This window comes from Falco rusticolus, chromosome 1 (assembly GCF_015220075.1).
Source record: "Falco rusticolus isolate bFalRus1 chromosome 1, bFalRus1.pri, whole genome shotgun sequence".
NCBI classification, from domain to species: Eukaryota; Metazoa; Chordata; class Aves; order Falconiformes; family Falconidae; genus Falco; species Falco rusticolus.
Genome location: NC_051187.1, coordinates 18,820,636 through 18,838,704, shown reverse-complemented (window position 1 = coordinate 18,838,704; position 18,069 = coordinate 18,820,636). Strand labels below are relative to the sequence as shown.

Below are 18,069 nucleotides of genomic sequence, written 5' to 3'. Positions count from 1 at the left end.
AGAAATAGTGAAAAGCATCCTGTTAAAATCTACTGAAACAGTATTTTTACAAGGTAGAGAAGGTTGCTGGCAGGCTGATCTCCCTAAGGAGCACTGAACTTCAGATTTCAATCTTCTCCTTGATCCAAAATAACCTAGTTGGGCTGATCTTGAAGTCACACTGCAAAGCCTATTTACCAAAGGCATAAAGGGAGAAAAGATAGGTTGGATTTGGAATCTGAGCACTGAGAGTTTACGTGTATATCTGGAATGTTGTTTTGACTTTCTTTTGTCTGTTCCCACGTTTTGGAGAAAATGCTGGGTTACTGTTTGTAAATATAATGATTCTATAAACGTTTTGTAGATATAATTATATAAAATACTTAGACTTATTTATAAATATTTACACATATAAATATGTGTATGTTGTATTCTCCTCTTAGGTATTTAAATAGTTTTCTCCTTTCCCAGCTTATGCTGTTCTGTGTTTTACATATGAAAAAATACACGTGCTTGAGTATTTGAATAATCTCATCTGCCTGAACAGACTTTTCATGTGACTGAAATCGGATGGAGGACTAAGGCTTGGCGAAAGCATTTGAAAGTTCAACACCTCTTTGATAAATAAGTTGTTCAAATGAAACTTTCTGCTGTTTCTTTTTTATAAACCTGTGAACCTTTGTTATTGCAGATGTTTGCAGCCAGTGATTTTGATCCTGGTCCTTTACCAGGCTCTTACTGTCTGAATGCTGCCACTGGAATAACACTTTCATCTTAGGCTTGTTAAGTCCAGTATAAGAGCTGAGGTTATTTTTAACCTTGCCTAGTCTCAGATGAAACGTTTTTGTTCAGTGTGAGTGTGCCTCTTTCCTGTGTGGTACCAGCGTTAGGTGCAGATGGTCATGAGTTTTTCTACAGCCTGCAGTGGATGGAATGCTCAGCGTCTGTTTCAGCAGAGGGCAGCACAACTGGATATTAAATAATTGTGTTTCGCCTGACCTTTACAGTGACTCGGACTTTATCCCATGCTTCAATATTCTCCTCCAGACAAGAAAGATAAACCTTGGAAATAATGGGATTTTGTCTGAATCCTGTTTTTGCATATGCGTCTTAGTTGTAGAGCTCCCAGGTTTTGAATAGGCTTTGGCTGTCATTTCTGGCATTACTATCTAAAAAAAAAAATAATAATTTCATAGCATTCAACTTCTTCTTGTAAAACTTCCATTCAGTGTCTTCTGAAGTTATCTAACTGGGCAGGAAGTGGCTGAAGGTGGAAGTCAACAATAATCAGATTAAATCCATTTTTTCACTCATGTCTACCTGTCTGCACCTTTTTCCCTTTAGCAGAACTATGATGAGCTAGGGGAATGAGAGGAAGAGGAGATGAATTAATGGATATTTTCACAAAAAAAGGGAAGAGCTTTCAGTCACACCACAAGCAGAAGAAAGTATGGCTGCTTTGCAGTTGGTCACGCTGCTGACCTTGTCTCTTGTGTAGCAAAGAGGTTTCTAGTGGTTACAAAAGGAAGCGTGCTGGAGCCTGCTGAGCTCCGATTCTGGCAGCAATACCTCCTGTTTCCATTCTGTAGTCTTCCCATCTATATATTAAGTCTGATGCTTTCTTCCTCATTTAGGTTGTGCATGGGGGGTGGGTGGGTGTCTTTTGGGTTTTATTTTTGTTTTGTTTGTTTTTTTTAAAGGGCATTGAAGAAGTAAAATGCTTGGTGAAATATACCTAAATTTAGTGAAGGAAAGTTGCTTTAATTCTGTACTTCCCTTGGCTTATGTGAGTTTAACCAATTTATTTGTTTGAGAGTGCAGTTGCTTTTTTCTTTTGAGGTAGCAAGGCTTTCCATGTTGGTAAATGCTGTCACTACGATGGCAAACAGCTGAAGTGCTGGAAGAAGGTTAGATTGTGGCTGAATGGCAGGTATATGTGAGTTAAAACTGAAAAGGCATCCTGACACTAATTATTTTTGTGTGTCAATGTAAGATAGACTGCAGAGAGATATTTCAATAAAATCTCCTTTTAGGATCAGCAGACTTGTTCCTTGTGACTCTTCTGTAACTCAGAAGGAGCAGGATGTGGGTTTTGAATATGATTGTGTGATCCTGTCTGCTCTCTTTAACATTTTATATCTCAAAGTGCATGTCCTTTTTGAAAGTAAGGTGGTTTCTTTTTGTCCCACTTCAGCAAGTTACTCCTCTTCACAATTTCCATAATGTTACACATACTTTTATTTTTACTTATGAAGTTCAAAATGCACTTGTGTTGTAAATCATGGTCTAAAAAAAGAGCTGTATAAAGTTTCAGACATCATCATCTCCCAGGGATTTCAGCTGTTGCTATAGAAGCCTAAATTCTCTTTTGAGAACCTTTCCAATATAAAGAAGCTGATACTGGAGGGAAGTTGTCATGGAAATATGCAGCAAAAAGAGAAAGGAAATCTCAGTTTGATGACTGTTAAATAGGCTTAGCCAACTTGGTGACGTGGCTTCATATCTAGAGATCTGATTCTGCAGATTCTCTTCGTTACATTCCAGTGGACTGGAACACTACAGGCTAGAACATAAAAAAATTAATTATTTAACATTTATATGACCAAAGATACCTCTTCAACTTGGTGAGCTTCATGTTTATCCAGATTCAAGTTGCCTCACTGCATAATGAAGTCTAAAAAGCAGTGTGACACTATTCCTTAGGCTGCCCAACTCTCCAGGTGGGGAGGCAAGGGCTATTTGTGGCTGCATTGCAGGAATGGGGCTCATGGTTCTCTGATGTCAGGACAGCGGGGTGGGTGCAGAGAGCAGCATTTTCTGCAGCCGCCACTGGTGTTTCTCTGTTGGAGGAACCCCCTCCAGGTGATGTTGGCAGGCCTGGGAATTTCCAGCAGCCTGGTGGGGTGTGAGCAGCAGCACAGCTTTTTATTATACTTCTGGCAATGACTACTCTGAAAGGATTTATAAAGCTACTACTATTGAAATGAGGCTTTCAAACCAATTTTAAAATGACTAACTAAAAATAGCTTATTCTTGAGCTTCAGTGCCATTTCAGATTTGAACAGGAGTCCTTTGTGTCCAGCTAAACGTTGGTATAAGCAGATCCCTCTCCATACATTTCTTGTCCACTTATACCATCACTAAGCCTGGTAGGTTCCCTGGTTTCAAGCTTCTTGTGGCTTTCTTACTAAAGCCTCCTAATATCTAATAGATGTGATGATGAGTGAGCTGCCTTTAAGTATCTATTACCAGTATCACCATGGTAACTGCTGTAAGAGTTTCGTGCTGGTAGAAGGCTTCTAGCTCCCTGAGATACACAGGGCAAAATGCTTAGGCTGTTGTTTTCATGGTTTCAATGAGATCACACGCAATATCGAAGAGGAAAAAAATAACGTATTTCTTTTTCATAACAGTGAATATTAATGGCACTGAAATGAGTAAGACTGATTCTGGAGTCTGTCTTCAAATCAGAGGATAGAGGACAGTTAACCCAGGCAGGGACTGGCCCAGCTCCCCCTGGAGAGCATGCCTTCACCAGCAGGCTCCTGCAGGAGTAGGGAAATGTCGCTTTCCTCGACTGAGCCAGCGCTTAGCCTTTCTTTTGATACTGTCAACAAGTGAACTAATTAATCCTAACGAAGAATGCAGAATTGTGGTATTCCACTTGCCACAGGAGCAGGCAGAGTTGCTGAGTGATTCACTGTGGAGCAGAAAAAATTGAGCTGGCTTGTGTGTGTTCCTCTCGTTTCTCCGTATTCCCAAACAGCTACATTTTTGCTCAAGGCCTTCAGCTGCTGTGTGCCAGTGTGTGTTGGGCAGTGCCCTGAGTGACTTCCCTGCTGTCCTGGATTTCCTAATCTTCCCCTTTCCTTCTCTGGCATCTGCTTTCTTTCCCAAGTCCCTGTTGCTTGGCCAGCCTATCCTCTTTTGCTCTGTAATGACAGTTGTTTCTATGTGCTTCTCCGTGTGACAGGTTCACTAATGTCCCTCATGCTAACTCTGTCACCTCAGGGGGTGGTTTTGCTTTCATTTATTTACTTACGGTAAACAGGTCACAAACTCCATAGGATACTTCTTAATTTTCGTGCAGTCTGTTCTCTTGCTTAATTACACTCCTATTCTAGTATCTGCTGGAGAATTTAAATTATCACTTGCTTTCGTAAAGACCTGGAAAGCTGAGCACCTATTTCTGCTGCTCTCCCACTTCATTAGCCGTGCCCACTGGTTTTGGCACTTAGGCCTTCCACCTTTTGGTAAGGGAGGCTTCCATTTGTGTAATGAGCTGTTCTGGGAGGCTGAGCTTATGGGCCTTGAGGGGAGGTGCAGTTTGCATTCACTTTCTGTGTGTGTGTGTACAGCTGACATGACAGTGAGTGGTGCTGTGCACCTCTGTGATGGAAAGAGTTCTGCCTGTCTGGACGATGAGTTCATGCTGATGAAGTGCTGATGTTTGTCCTTACCTGCCTCGTAGGCAACATGATCCACATACTGAGACCGTTTTTGCTGAGCTTGATAATACTCATAATTGACTTTAGTTATAATGTCTATTGTGTGCCACATTTGGACTGAGGGTTTAAAATCTGAAGTAATTGTGATTACTAACCAAGATATCCAAGGAAATAATTTTCATAAGAAATCTTGAAAGCAGAACCTGGATCTCAAAATGGAATTTGCTTGCATTATACCACTGCCTGTTTCTTAATAGTTATTCTGTAACACTGTGGTTAATACTGGGAGGATCTTGGTCTGTGCATAATTCAAATTTCAGTTACATGGTTAAATTTCTCAATTGTGAGAAGTTGATTTAGAAGTTTAAACAGCAAAAAGAAATGTATGAACAAACCAGCTGTCTGGAAGCAAGGGATTGCTAAACTTTAATTTAGATTCTCCTTTTTTTTTTTCTGGATTTGATTAAGTCACCAACACCAAACTTTCATGCTCTGGTTCTGGGTGCCTATGTGATACGGTATGTGTGTCTTTCACAGAACTGCTGGCTTACTATATGGGCACTAAAATCAGTGAGCACTGTAGATTCTTACTAGCTTATGTTACTTGGTCAGGCATTTAGTTGCCTTTGCTTCCCTACCTGTAAAATAGATGAGTTATTAAGCTACTGCAATGATTAGCTGATTCTGTTGAAGTAATCTGTAAAAGATGCAGATGGTAAGAACAAGATGGAAACTCTAAGACATTGCTATAAGGGGAGTCAAACATTACCAATAGTGCTTTTTCTGAAATCCTGATCTACGTTGGAGGGCTTGTTTGTCTCCTGGGACTTGAACTCCTTGTGCTTCATCAGTTTTCTGTTAATTTGTCCTAGTTTTTGTTGCTGCTGGGCTCCCTGTGATGCACTCTGTGCATCTAGGCATACCCTGCAGTTCTGCTTCCATTCAGCGGCTGTCAGCAGTTCTAGTGCAAGGCCCTCTGAAACAAAGCTGACAACTTGGGTCTTTTAACTGCATCACCCTGAAATGTACCTAGAAGTTCAAAGCAATGGGGCATTCCTCCACCATCCCTTTGGGGTTTTTGAATTCTAAGGCAGCCTCCAGCACGCATCTTTTCCAGTCCTTAATTTTCCTGCCCAGCTCTCCATTGACAGTGATCAGCAAAAATTTAATGAAATGGTTTTCTTTTCAAGGTTCCTTAGTGTTTCTAATGGGTACCTGTTGTAATTCCTTTCCCGTTAGGCGATAAAATGCAAGCTTTTCCATCATTGATCCCTTTTGGACTATAAGCAAAGGGAGCGAGTAAGGGTTGTGCGGTGTTTTGCCTGTGTAGGTAGTAAAAACTTGCTGTGCTACTTGAATATGGTAATTCACTATGAATTGTTAATGAATGCCATGTTATAACCTATATATCAGAAAACTAACTGTGAAGAATAATAAGGAATAGAGATACTCCCTTTCGCCTAAGTCTTTCACTCAGTCATGGAAATAAAAAAATTCATTTAAATAAAAAAACCATGAAAAGTCTTATCTTGCCTTTTTAGGGAAGAACACTGAGTATTGACTTTTTTGCATATTTAGGTTTAGCTGCATGTTGAATAGAAAGGTGACTGCAGTAAAGCTATCCTTGGTTTGTTGCTGCCTCCGATGCGTAAGAAAGTGCAGACATTTGTAAACAGAGAAAAATAAACTTTGGATGAGTGTGTGCAAGTGTGATCAGAGATTTTTATTTAAACGTGAAATACAATGAATATTCCTTAACCACAGAGATTTTCTTCCTCATTTTGCCTTTTTCTATGGGTTGCCTTTTTTTTTTTTTTTGTAGATAGATGACTTAACTCTTAAGTGTTCTACTCGGAAATGACGGAAATGCTGAAAAATGCTGGCACTTCTTACAGACTTACTTTTGAAACAGGCAGTTTCCTAATTCTATTTTTCACTTAGTGGCTGTTCCCTTGGAAATTTTAAAGTTGTTGTCTGGTCTCTTGAAATTTTGGCAATAGGCACTGGAGGAAGCTGTTTTTCTTGTCTCCTATAGTACTCCATGTTCCATAAAACATATCTGCCTTTTTTCAAATTTTAATTATTCTCTTCTCTTTCAGCAACAAATATTTTCTCTAGTTGCAGGTCAAAGCTGGCAGCCATTCCACAGGCTGAGCCCCTCAGGTATGTGAGTGGGCACATGAAACTGTGTAATAATCTCTTAGGAACAGGATTGGGGGTGGGGGGGAGGGAAATTTGAGTTCTCCAAGTCAGCACATACAGCTTTCTTGGGCTGGCAGAGCCTTTTTGGCAACAGTTGCAGGAGTTCACTCTTTATATCCTCCCGTTTGATCAGCATCATCTTGTTAACTGAATAGCAGTTATTTTTGTCAAAATGGAAAGTGGTGTCTGTGTCCCATGATTCATTCTGCAAACGTCCACTAGCTGCTTGAACTTCCTGACATCTGTAGGGGAACGGAGAAAATAAAGAAGCTTGTATCAGTTATGTACAAGAAGGAAGAAAGTGTTGGAGTAAATGCTGTCCTAGAGCCATGGCCTGACTCCACTAATGCCCACATTCTGATGCAGACTTTCCTTTGTAATTACTTTTGGTTTTATAACTCCAGACAGTTCCAAGCTTTATAACTGAATTAGAGACTTACTTTAAAAAGACGTTGTTATTGACATAATAGCCTTGTTTATGGAATTTCTCTCCTTTGTAATTAAGATTGTTTCATGCACAAGATCAGTTAAATATAGCATAAATATCTGTAAAGGCAAAACGAGGTTCCTTGTGTGAACCTTGTTTTCCACACTCTTTCTGTGCATTTGCTTCTCAAATGAGCTATGCCACTAGAAATTCTGCCCTTTGCCCATTCCATTAAGTTGTGTCTCGTCCATATTAGTTCTTGTAAAATTGCACAGGCAGTGCAGGTCACAACATAAAACATTTAAATTCCTCAAATGCAGTGTTTTAAAGGTGTATTGATTTGCGGGGTTTGGTCTTACTCTCACATACCTTGTTGCAGAGTCGTGGGAGCTAGTGGATTGAACAGCATGCAAACAATATGCTCACTGTAATTTTGTCTGTCAACCAAATTTACCAGCTGGGTGAGAACCTGGCAGAATCTTTTTAAAAAGTTTATATCACTACTTGAAATTGTTTTCTCATCCTGGCTGTGTGAAAGTAATTATGGTTAAAGCCCTGGACAAGCCACAGGCTTTCTTTATGAGCGTGGCCAGCTTGTTTTAGCTGTCTGCTTCTGGGCTCTTTGTTCATTAAACAGAAAGACAATTTTTCAATTCTAAAGGTTTTGTGCTGATTAATTCTTTGGTCTAAGTAAAGAGATCAGATAATTATAGTAGTAAGTGCTCCCAGAAAACCTCTAAATAAACAAATGTACTGTCTGGTCTTGTTGGGTTTGGGAAAATTGTATTTCACTATTCCAGTCAGTCTACCAAAGCTGAAGCATGTAAATGCTGTGACCGTCTCCTTATGTCCAAGCATTTTCATTTTTAAGTTTTGGTTAAGTTATATTTATCAAAGCTAAAAATACTGTTGCAAAGGAAATATAGTAACGCATGTCCTGTCCTCACTCCCCTCATTTCAGTTCTTTATTTCTCTTGGCTGAAGGATAGGAAAACCTGCTGAGCTGACAACACTGCTCTCCCACTGATGACCCTATATGAACGCACTGCCAATGGCAAAGAGACAGTGCACTGCAGTCCAAAAAGTGTGTGTGTTTTCTTCAGACAATGAAGCTTTTCAGCAAGGTGATGTCCCTCCCATTTAAGAGTTCAGGGTCCAGGGACGTGCAGCTGTTTGCGTCTGAGTCAGTATCTTTCAGCTGTATCTGTTCAGTTTTGAAGGTGGCCCATAATCAAAGCAGAGGGAGTGACTTGCAGTCCCTCCGCTGGGTACCTGAGTGACCTCATTGCCTATGCATGCATCACTGAATGTAGTGTCACCTCCTCAGGGAGGAGAAACACAGTGCACATAGATCGCAGTACCTACAAGAGTTTTGTTAATATGAATGACAGAAAGTACTGCCATCTTATTGGAGATGTGAATAATCTCAAAAACTCCTGAACATTAATGTGTATGAATCTGTAATGGGTAAGTTCTTCCGCCTGTGATTACACAGCCTGTTCTTGGGTACTGAAAAAAATGGCAAAGTAGGTTGGCTAGAAGGATTGGTGTTGTAGGCATTGGTGAACTTGGAATAGCACCTGGCATGATTGGTTGAATGTTTAGGGACTTACAACTGGTAATGTATGCTTGAGACCTGCCAAACACAGGCCATTATCATATGTTAAATAAGTCATTGTGTGGTCTTTTTCTTCTTCTGGTGTTTGAAGATCTGAAGGCAAGCGAGCGTTCCTCGCTCTTTAAGAATATCATGAGAAAGTTAGATCCCAAATCTATAACCTTCAGAAGGGATTCATCTTGGACTCACCCTGTCTCCTAAGCTTTGGTTATTCTGCAATAACAGTGGTGCCAATACTGAACTGAAATGTAGATTTACTCTTGGCATAACGTTAGCTTCCTTGAAGCCCCTTCAGCACCTAGAGTAAAGAGTTCCGGAGGATGTGGTAAGGCTGAACTATTCAGATGCAGCAACTCTTTTTAGGCTCATATTGTAGATCTTCCTGATCTTTCTGTCTATTATGAGACTACTGTTGCAACATCAACACTGCATGTATACTAGGTCCACACTGCTGGGAAAAGATCCCTCTCGGCAGTTCAGAAGAGGATTCCTGATCTGTAGTCATAGTCTGAATGTCTTGGGTCAGAGGCATCAGAGAGTGAAGAGCCCTCTCTCCGTCCAGAGTTTAACAGAAAGCCCAGTTCTAAACAACTTAGGTTTCAGTGTTTGAAAATTAGATTTGGATTTGATTTCTTTTTGCATCCCCTCTGTTTCCTCCAGCTTGATACTATCTTTGCCTGCTCTAACTCTGTTAAAGACTTCTGGCTCTACCTTTCCTGTTTTCAGATACAGATTCTCTTCAGAAAGCTTAAGAGGAAAGTTCTTGAGCACTGCTCCCTCTTGTCCCTTATTTGCGTTCTTCTAAATAAAGAACAGATTGACACTTCTTCTTACGCAGCTCAAGAGAAGTCACTAGAGACTGATTCTAGTTACTTCTTGTGTAAAATCCTCTGTCTTGATATATCTTCCTTTCCTGCACGCACGCACACTCTTTTCCACTTTTTTTAAGCAATGATGGAGGCAAGGGAAATGTCGTAAGGTGTCCTGGCTGTGATTGCTGGCACTCTGGGGAAGAGATTATTAGCATGGAATATAAAAAGCTTCTGAAAGCTGCTTCTGCAGTTGCCTCTGAAAAATGCCTTCTTTCTTTGGCCACCTCCTTGCCCTTCCTACATTGTACATACCGCATGTTTTTACTTGATTGGATTGTGCAGATTCGTCTTTGGTTTAAGTTCTCTGCCCAGTGTCCAGTTCTGCTGTTGGGGATGATGGGGTACTGCAAGAAACTCATCTGCCTTACGGATTGAAGCATCTCGGTGTTTTGGAGGTGGGATACAAATGGATTTCTTGCATAAATCCTCCTTGCTTTGATGAAAATATAATATTTCTTATTCCCCTGAGTAAGCAAGTGTGCATATGTGTGTGTGTGTGCTGAATGCCAAAGCGCTGGTGAAGCCAGCTTGCTTCCGTATGTGAATCATTTCTCAGGCAGCTCTGTGTCTCACTGCAATGTGGTTTTCCTCTCAGGGAAGCACTCAAGCCCTGAATTTTCAGTCTGGTTTGCACATGCTGTCAGGAGCTAGTGGGAGACTGTTTTCTTTTTAATGCAGAAAAGAGGACAAGCCTATACTGTAAGTATTTTAATTTTTTATTTATTTTTTAATGTGGGGACTGTATTTTCTCTAGAAGGGTTCTAGGATCAATAATGTATTCTTAGAGTGAATGGACCTGCTTTGCTCAACAACACTTTTTTTTTTTTTTTGTAGTATCTCACTCTAAAACTAAATTACACAAAACATGTGCAGTGCAAACAACTCTGAATTGGCTAAAAATGAGCTGGGGGTGGTCTAAAGCCATTACAGCAACAAAACCCAAAATACCACCACATGAGCCGGTGAGAACTGGCTACTGTAATTTTTCTTCTGGTCAGCTGCATAATGTAGTGAGAGAAGGGCTGAAGCTGTTTCTGTGCCTGTTTCTGCTTTCTCCTCTGGCAATTTAAGTTGTGCTCCAACAGTTAAACGAAGCAGGAGCATGAGCAGGTTTTCCTCTGCTACTGCATATTCACATAGTCCAGTCCAGAAACAGCAGAAAGGAACAAGCTGCTAAGCAAATTGGTTTGACAGCTAGCATCTCTGCAGGGGGATCCGTGAAAGCATCGGGGAGCACGCCAGCCGTGTACCCTCTTAAAACACTACAGCAAAGAGCTGTTCAGATTCTCAGCAGGACCCTTTAATTATAGCCCTTTAACAGTTGTCCTTCAAATTGTACAGTGGAGTGAAGCTTGATCATAATAACAATAGTAATAATAATAGCATTTATATGGTAAAGTTGTAGAGCTGTTAATTAAGTCCTGTGTATGTGGCAGTAAAGGTTTACTGGTAGAACTGGTTTGAAAACAGCGATTTTTCTACCCCTTTCTCTTGTACACAGGCTTAAGTTCTTCTAGACATCCCCTGCTAATCCTTTCTGTCTCGCCTCTAAAACAGACTGTTTTGCATGTTCTTCTTCTACCCTTTCTAAATTATGAAGTGCTCTCTGCCCCTGTAACCTCAGCAGGAGAGAGGATATTCGATTTGCTGAAACAGTGTTCATTGTCTACACAATTTAACAGATAACTAGCATAAGAATACGTCATCCTAACATGTACATATGTATGCACTACCCCTTCCTTTTCTACTTCAGTTCTAAAAAAGAAATCAATGTCATTATGTAGCCCACCAAAGTGGGTCTTTCAGTCTATCAGTGGTTGCTTAAGTCACAGTTGTAAACACTTGATACTGGTGCCTGAATCTGTTCTGTTCCTGTTTGGTATGAATATTTTTAAAATGCAGAAGTCCTCTAGGTTCTCCTGCCGTTTTGAAATTACATCCTTGTCCTTGCAAAGAACCCTTTCTGTTAATGCTGTCACTTAAACTGGGAACTTCTGAATGTTTATATAAGTGCCCTATTCTGCACTTTAATGGAAGATAAATATTTCCTTAAGGGATAGCTTCCAGATCTCAATTATTTCTCTGCATTGTAATGGATGGAAAATAGGAGTCAGGGAAACGTCCCAGTATGTGGCAATCTGTGAGGCTGCTCACTTGTGTGCTGTGTGACAGCTGTTGATTTATCTCATTTTTCCTTTTTTTTCCTGTGGCGTTCCTTTCCAAGGCACATGAATGAGTGTATCTTCATAAATATGCTATTTAGTGAACAAGTGTGATCCCATTTTTATACATGGAAAATGTATGAAATCTACAAGGAAAATGGAAGATTACATGGTAGAGGTAGTACAATAAATCTGTGCTGGAGCTGAGGATAGAACCAGGTGGAATCCCAAGCGAGCACATCGACTGCGATGCCATCCCTCCATGTTTTGAGGGGACAGGGAACCAGCCAGTCTGTGTGCATGTACCAGACAGGATTACCATGGAGCCACATGCTGTGCGTCTGTCTGCCATTCCAAAAAACATGATCATTCCTTCTTTCTTGTAGATGTATCTACCCTCTATGCCACAGAAAAATGTAATGACAGGTAATTATCAGGCAAACCACTTGTAATTATTCTTAATTTCTTTAGCAATTATATAGCTCTTGCTCTATCTAAAATGAAACCTTCTTTTCTTCCTTCTTGCGGGTTGGCAAAACATGAAGTGTTAACCATGTGTGTCACTTACTTTGTACTGTATTCACTAGGACAGCAGTTCAAAGAACCTGGATTAATGAACAGTAGCTACCTTGAAATGGTTCTAAAACATTTTGTTCTCGACTTGCAATATACTGAACACAAATTAAACCCATCTATTCAGGGCAGAGTCATATTGGGGAAAGCCCAGAGTGACCTAATTCTTTGCAATTATAACATGGTTGCAACTTCAAAAAAGAAAGTTTGGAATCAATGCATTGTTTTTACCCTTCCTGAATCTTTCCTTTGACTTCTGTCTCCAAAGGGTGGATGTTAGCACTATGGAAACTGATCCGTTTTTCCTGCTTGTCGTACATTAAAGCACGAAGGGAACTACAACTTGTAAAAATGCATTCTCCAAATTCTGTAGTGGAATCACTTCCTAGATGTAGTTTTGATGTGATTTGATAAAATTTGGAATTTACTGCATAACCTCTGTGTAGGCATTCTGCCAATACATGGCTTTCATATATGTTCTCCCAGTATGACGATATGCTGTCCCTGCCGGTCTTCCTACAAATGCCACCCTACCCCCATGATTATGTCTTTTTCCTTGTGTGATCAACATGATCCAGAATTGGCACATGTAAGTCTACATCTCTGCTCTGGAGTTAGTGAAAGATCATGCCAGTCTTCTGTCCTTTCAGCCTTACCAAGACAACACATCGACTGGAACCAGAGGGGCACAGTAGACTGTTTATTGATGGCCAATGTACAGTTGTGCTTCAGGGCTTCTTCAGGTATCACACTATCCAGCTGGTAGCCACCATCCTACTAGGGGGCTAATGAGCAGAAAATTACAGATAAATTGGATTTTTGTTTCCTTAATCCCAGGTCATTTAGAAGATCAGGGGTCGTAGGAAGGTAGCATAGTTTCTCTTCTTAGATGTGTAGTGGTGACTGGTTAGATAATCAGTATGAGGAAGGAGGAGGAGATTGAGTATCCATGTACAAACAGCATAATTTAAATTACAGGAGGAGCATGTTCCCAGACATATGAAAGCACAGCTTTGGCTTGATTGTTTTATGCATCAGTCACTGTGTTAGATGATGGTTCTGAGTTTTTTTTCTAGAGAAGTAGCAAAGATACCTGTGTTTTCCTGTCTTTTATAAACGGCCAGTAATATGGAACACGGATAAGAGAAATGCAGCAAAGTAAATCTTCTGTCTGTATGCATGAATGAGGATTTTGTTGTAACTTCTGCATGTTTTTTGTGGCTCTAACTAAGAATAAAACATTGACAAATCCAAAACTCCAGGGAGAACTTCCGCCCACCCTCCTCCACAGAAGGTTTTGCTCTGCTCTCATCTGTCCATGCCTGGAAAAATCATCAATGACTCTAATGGTTGCTGTGGGAAGAGGATTTTATTTTGAGCAATGTTGAGACATGGTTTTGGAAGTTGAGTTGATGGCCAGAAACCTGTCATTTGTGGCTGGATGGAACTGTCTTCACCTAGGCCATTTCTGACTTAGCTTAGACATCCCTGTAACCATTCAGTGTGTGTGTGTATATATATATACACTAGTTTATATCCATTTTAGAGAATTATGGAAAATACTAAAGAAATAATCAAGAAACGCCTTAACACAAAAATGTGAGATTGTCTTTTGTCACCGTAAGCACAGATAAATTAACTTTGTCTTTGAGAGAGCCACGGGAGTTTGCATTGTCTGTGTGCTTCCATCTGATACCATGAAGGGAAGGTTGCTTATACTGTAAAGGAAAGGAGCCATGTGCCCTGTAAAAAATTTCTGATGTGATACTATATTGAATGTGCTCTTCTGAGGTCTTTTTTTTTTAAGAGTCCTACGGCAGAGCAATTAAAACAAACAAAAAAAAAACCCCAAAGCAAACAGCAACTCAAAAGAGTAATCTTCATGTGAGGATACAATCAAGGATACAATCTTCAAGCAATGTCAGCACAATGAAGATTTTGAAGATGTGATTCTTAAGCTATATCAGAGCCACTGATGGTTAAATCCTGGAACTGGTATTTTGTTTTGTATTTTCCTAATGATTAGTTGGGTGACCTTGAGCATGTATGTGTGTTAAATCTTAAGATATAAAGCAATACACAGAAATTATCAACTTTTTTAACTCCTTGCAAAAGCACCTGGATTTTATAACCGCCTAGGTGTGTTATTATAGGACACTTGTCTCCACTCTTGAAAGTTAAAAAGTAATAATACTAAAACCACCTTTGCTTGAGGCATGCATAAACCCAGCAGAATTTGCTATGCTGTAGCGTGCAGTCTGGACATGAAAATTTCTAAGCAATGTCTTGTCTCCTGGTACTCTACCAGCAAAACATGAAAATGCAGCTGCAAATGAGATTGGAAAGCAAGTTAGCTGAGGTAGACCAGAGGAAACTGCTGTTTATTGTTTGGGGTCAGGTTTATAATTGATTCTCTTTGGCCAACAAAAGCAAGAGGAGCTTTAGGGGTGAGGTTTTGGGAAACAGGCGTATCTTGTCTGTTCCTTTTGAGTTGTGTTTGGGTGGAAGAAGGTGGTCTGGCTTGTGGCTTTTTTTTTTGGTGGGCTTTTTAATCCAATCTTAATGAAAGCTAAGCTTTGTCCCAGCAAAATTCCAGCAATTGTCTCAAAGCCTCAAAGACACTAAAGACAAAGGTAACAAACTAGAGAAAAGAAGGGATGGATGTGTTAGATACAGAAATACTAATACGGAGCTGAAAGGAATAGATGCCTAAGGAAAGCTGCTAAAAATGACCAAAAGAGTAAACAGTTTGTTTTTAATTGTTAGCCTGGCCTTATTTCCAAATAGGTTTTTCTGTGCTATTTATCTTCAAGTTACCAATTACGTACTGGACTATCAAGTTCCTTGGTTTGTGACCCTGGCTTAGTTCCTGATATCAGCTAAGAAATCAAGATGAGTCATATGGAAGCATCTGTCAAGCCTAAAAATTGTTTAAAGTGAATTGATGTGAAAGGCAGAAAAGAATTCTATTTTAGCCGAGCTGGCTATCCTGCCATATAGCTTCCTACACACCACTAGAAAATGCTTTACAGTTTACTGAACTTGTTAGATATTTCTATGTTCCAGTTGATAGTTTGTCTGAAAATAGCAGAGATTGATTAGGTTAGAAGGAAAACCGCATAAGCACGATGCACATTTTGCATGCAAAAAGAAAAAAAAAAACGAGGAGAAAATTGTGCTTTGATTTCATGATTTCATAAGAACGTGTAATAAAAGTTCTGGAATAGTCTGACCTTTTGAGGTAATGAAAAGTAACCAAACTGCAGGAAAATGGCATTGGGAACTGTGGGTTTTAACCCACCAAGGTCACAGACTTCTGTCCTCTGAGTCCTCTACCTGCAAAGCTGGTACTTCTGACCTCATTTTTAGAAATGCTGGGCATTCACAGGTCTCAATGAACCTGCCATCTGGTGCATTGCTCTCCAGATCTAGTAATGAGTTCTCGTAATTCTTTATTTCATTCATGTTCCCAAAGCACTTTCAATGACTCTGCTTTAATTTGACTGTCCTGTTGAGCAAGTAGCATTACACACAGACATGAGCACCAAAACCTAAATTGTGTGAAGTACATGGGGGACAGATAATTTGTATATCTAGCCTCTCCCAAGAGGGATTTTCCTATGTAACTTCATTTCTGCAGATATGCTAATAATTTTTATTTACTTAATAGTGTAACTGCTACAATTCTTGACTGAAATAGTATTGCTTGTCATTACTCAAATCAAACTATCTACTCTTTTTAGCTACTCAGAGAAAAATAGCCTTTAATATTCAGCAGAACGTGTTTCCTAGAAATTTGTTATCCAGAACTAGTGAATTACTCCTTTGATGGATAGCCAGGCCTTAAGATCCAAGAGACCTGGTGCTGTTTCTGCTGATGCTGACTGCCTGTGAGAGTTAGGATAAATTCTTAATCCAAATTTTCTGGCTGTAAAATGGGAATAATTCTAGGCTGGTTCTAAAGACTTTTATTAATGAATGCATATGGACTAATAAAAAAAGTCTAGGTTCTCAATCTCTAATAAAACCAGTAAAATTTCAAGTGCAATGGACTGTCTTTCCACTGTGAAACTCCTGCCAACTGTCAAAATAGTCCACATCGCAATTTTCCAAATACCCTTTAAAAACACAAGTGAGAGAGGATGAACTATATAGTATGGCCTGAATTTTTAAAGACAACTGCCTACAGGGAATTCTGAGGATTACTGAGAAAAAAAAGCGCTTTCAGGACCAGCTTTACATTTTTGTAAACCCTCTGATTATCTCATTTGCAGGACCTGTTTCAGAGAGGGTTATTTAAACCCCAGCACTTTTGAGTGTTAAAGATTTTAAAAACAAAACAGAAAAACCCACCCAACCCCCCGCATTTTGGAAGTGACTGGTAGTAGAACTGATTTTGCTGCTTTGAAGAAACATGTTGGCATGAACTCTCATTTATTTCAACATGGAGCTACTTACCTTCAGTTTCTACATATTTTCAGAGTACAGCTCCAAGCAGGGCATACTGCAGGGATTAATTGTGGCCCACTAGTGATCTGCTCTGGCTGATGCCAAAGACAGACAGATTTTGAATCTCAAGAGTGATGCCATTCTGTCTGCTTCCTAAGGAAAGTTCCCTGTAAAATGTGAGGAAATGAAAAATGAAATCATAGAGCTCCAGGTGTTGCTTGGAGAGAGTCATCTTGCAGGAAAGTGAGCAGAAACATGTAAAATGTTCATCTGAAATGTATTGAGACGTAACGGGCATACAACTAGTTATTTTTGTCACTGTATTTGCAAAAGCAGTTTGGTTGCATCTCTTGTGGAAAGCTGCTGCTTTTTCAGATCTCTGTATGGGTAGCCTAGAGGTCAAGTCATAATCTCTCTGATGTCCTTTTGGAACGAAATGCTGATGTGTAGTTAAAGTATAGTAAACTTCAATCAATATATTCGAAAGCCACTGAGTTGTTTCCCAATGTCAGTTTCACAGATGCAGAAAGGCAGATACACAAAGCTTGGAAAGTTGAGTGCAAAAGGGTGTTGAACGAAATCTTGTTATAGCAGTTAAAGTATGAATGTGTATATATATATATATATACTGCCTTTGTCCTGACTTGTGAGAGGGACGGTCTTCCAAGATCTGATCAGCTGTGATAATTTAATGGTGATCCCATTCCCAAGCGCTCATTCAAGGATTATGATAATGTTTGGCTACTTTTGAAGTAATTTATGCTGGCCTAAAAGGATGGTTTCTGCCAGCTACTGTTACCAACCTTGCCCTGAAAATCACCTGAGGAAGCAGAGGTTGCCTACTATGTCATTGCAATGTTCTGACAAGCTGCTGTCTAGTGTAAGGTTTGGAATAGAAGGCTAAATTCAAGTGTCTCTATTCGAGAGTCTTCAGAAATGCGCTTTTTTTTGTCTTTCCAGATTTATAAACCTTGTTAACTTTTAATTGTTCATCTGTAAAAAAAGTGTTTAAGATAAGTAGATAAAAGCTGTATATGATGATTTTAATACAATCTGTTAAATCTGTCCCTGTATGTACTGTTTATACTCCAGGATTAGAGAAACGTCTTCGCTAATATTGGGTTTCTTGAATGCTAACTGGCTGAAACCGTTCTAGATATCTAACTTAGTGTTTTGGTTGAGAGTTCGCTGCCATCTACATACCTCAGTCCATGAGCCATTTCATAATACTGAACTTCTGGGTTTCCCATTGTTCCAACTGCCCACAACTTCCATGAAGCTTCTTTTGTTGGTTTTGGGGTTTTTCTTTTCCTGTAATGCAATAGATTGAATTTAGAGG

At 39.7% G+C, this 18,069-nt stretch overlaps 1 protein-coding gene across 3 annotated transcripts in view; it reads left to right on the top strand.

Annotated features, from left to right (window-relative positions):
• The first annotated feature begins 9,522 nt into the window (after positions 1-9,522).
• Positions 9,523-18,069, top strand: part of SPECC1 (sperm antigen with calponin homology and coiled-coil domains 1) — an 89,271-nt gene continuing 80,724 nt past the window's right edge. For 2 of the 3 annotated variants that reach the window (XM_037372789.1, XM_037372796.1), the window contains exons 1-2: positions 9,524-9,941; positions 10,142-10,245. The gene's annotated coding sequence lies outside the window, so the exon portion shown is untranslated. Of the gene's footprint in view, positions 9,942-10,141; positions 10,246-18,069 lie in introns of all 3 variants that reach the window. The other variant, XM_037372814.1, reaches the window with a different exon arrangement.